We start from the raw sequence: 2,500 nt of genomic DNA, 5'->3' as shown, positions 1-2,500 counted from the left end.
TGATGTCTCATGGGGCCCGCTGGTACCTGCCAGGTGGCACACACCAACGTGAAAGTTTGGCGCAAGCCTGCGCCGGACCTACATGGCAGCACACACAGCACCTCACACACAGGCTGCAGACATATATAAAAGACCAAGCTGGATGCAACAGTGGCGCGAGCCACGGCAGTCCCCACCCAGAAGGCATGTCCAAACCTTTATACATCAGCTCGCCGCCAGCGCATCATTACAAAGGAGGGGGAATTTCCAACACTGCCTCTTGGGCCATGGGCTTAAAAGCAGCCAACCATTGGCGACGGGCATCGAACCAGATACAGTCACGCACAAACTATTTTTGGGGGGGAATTGGGGACTCTCTGTTTTTTGTTTTCGGCGCTCCAAAAAAAAAGGGCTCGTCAGGGATTTGAACCCGGGACCTCTCGCACCCTAAGCGAGAATCATACCCCTAGACCAACGAGCCACCGCATGCAGAGAACAGTGAGGGGGAGGGGGTGGTCTGCTTACCTCACTTGGCGCCATGCCCCAGTCGCTCCACCGCCTGACCCCTGCGTGTCACGTGGCCTGTCCCTGGCGCAAGCGCAGAGGACTGAGCTGCCTCTCAAGCAGAGAAACAAGAAGAAGAGCGGCAGCCTTCGCTGGCCAAAGGCCATCTGCTGCCGCTCGATTGGGCTCGATCAGGCGAGATCAGGCGAGATATATGTGGCCGACCGGCCTAGAGCGCAAACCTGTGCTGCTCAGGGTGGGCAGCTTCCCAGCAGGAGGATGTGTCTTGAAAGCCGACAGAGGCAAGAAGGCGCACTCCCTCAGCCCGCTCCAACCTCTGGATTCCTCTGAATTTCAGAAGAGAACTCTGGGGCAGCATGGCTTCTGTCATCTCCCAACAGCCTCTCTGTCCTTGCTATGTAAATACCTTTACAGCCCCCTGGACTGAGCATGTCTGTTTTTTTATTTTTATTTTGCTGAGGTGTGGTGCCTTCAACGACCGACAGGTGGCAGGAGAGCACTTTCTCCAACTGTGAAGGGGACTTTTTTCACTTCCTGAGTAGACTGGGCTCAGTGACATATGCCACCAAGCCAGCCACTAGAAAATGCGGGTTTTGCAGCCGTGGGCCAGTGGGGGTTTAAGGGCAGGTGTGCCTGTGGCGTCCCTGGCAGACAGCTCCAGTTGCAAGGCAGCAGAAGAGAACAGGGAGGATTGCCGGGCGCTGCATTCGGGGGCCCCCACAAGGTTTTCCGCAAGCCTTACACTCTGAAATGTGCTCAAAAAAATGAGCCCGGCTTGTCAGGAGTGGGATTTGAACCCCCGCCTCCAATCGGAGACCAGAACACCCAGATGCAGGGAAGAGCTGCGCCTCTTGAGCCTGGTGCCATAGACCACTCGGCCACCTGACAGTTATGGGCAGGACTGGGAAAGATTCTTCAGTACCCAATGTCGCCAGGTGCCAGCGCCGGTTTTCATGCCCCGATCTCTGCATCAAAAGTACCCAAACACTCACTTAAGGACCCATGGATGGCAAGAAACGCCCACTGATGGAGCCAGTTGACAGTTTGCAGGGTGCAAATAAGGGCTGGCCTCAGATCACTCATGGCGTAGTGCCGGCCTGTCCATACCTGTCGAAACCTGCATGCGGTCAAATGCGTCCGATTGACATTGTGGAAATAAAAAGAAACCAGCACCATGTTTCTGCCCGGTCTCGAACCGTGGACCTTTCGCGTTAGGCGAATGTGATAACCACTACACTACAGAAACAGCTTTGATAGGCTGCGCTCTAGTGTGCTTGGACAGCTTTCAGTTGAAAGGCTTTGTGGCACTGATGTCTCATGGGGCCCGCTGGTGCCTGCCAGGTGGCACACACCAACGTGAAAGTTTGGCGCAAGCCTGCGCCGGACCTACATGGCAGCACTCACAGCACCTCACACAGAGGCTGCAGACACATACAAAACACCAAGCTGGATGCAACAGTGGCGCGAGCCACGGCAGTCCCCACCCAGAAGGCATGTCCAAACCTTTATACATCAGCTCGCCGCCAGCGCATCATTACAAAGGAGGGGGAATTTCCAACACTGCCTCTTGGGCCATGGGCTTAAAAGCAGCCAACCATTGGCGACGGGCATCGAACCAGATACGGTCACGCACAAACTATTTTTGGGGGGGAATTGGGGACTCTGTGTTTTTTGTTTTCGGCGCTCCAAAAAAAAAGGGCTTGTCAGGGATTTGAACCCGGGACCTCTCGCACCCTAAGCGAGAATCATACCCCTAGACCAACGAGCCACCGCATGCAGAGAACAGTGAGGGGGAGGGGGTGGTCTGCTTACCTCACTTGGCGCCATGCCCCAGTCGCTCCACCGCCTGACCCCTGCGTGTCACGTGGCCTGTCCCTGGCGCAAGCGCAGAGGACTGAGCTGCCTCTCAAGCAGAGAAACAAGAAGAAGAGCGGCAGCCTTCGCTGGCCAAAGGCCATCTGCTGCCGCTCGATTGGGCTCGATCAGGCGAGATCAG

At 56.1% G+C, this 2,500-nt stretch overlaps 1 non-coding gene across 1 annotated transcript; it reads right to left on the bottom strand.

Annotated features, from left to right (window-relative positions):
- Positions 1-1,679: 1,679 nt before the first annotated feature.
- Positions 1,680-1,750, bottom strand: TRNAL-UAA (transfer RNA leucine (anticodon UAA)). Its single transcript has one exon. It is a non-coding gene; the product is annotated as a tRNA-Leu (tRNA).
- Between the last annotated feature and the right edge of the window lie 750 nt (positions 1,751-2,500).

Source organism: Ambystoma mexicanum, chromosome 2q (assembly GCF_040938575.1).
Source record: "Ambystoma mexicanum isolate Mex_15411 chromosome 2q, UKY_AmexF1_1, whole genome shotgun sequence".
Taxonomy (NCBI): Eukaryota; Metazoa; Chordata; class Amphibia; order Caudata; family Ambystomatidae; genus Ambystoma; species Ambystoma mexicanum.
The sequence above is the reverse complement of the archived record's forward strand: the minus strand, read 5'-3'. Positions and strand labels throughout refer to the sequence as shown.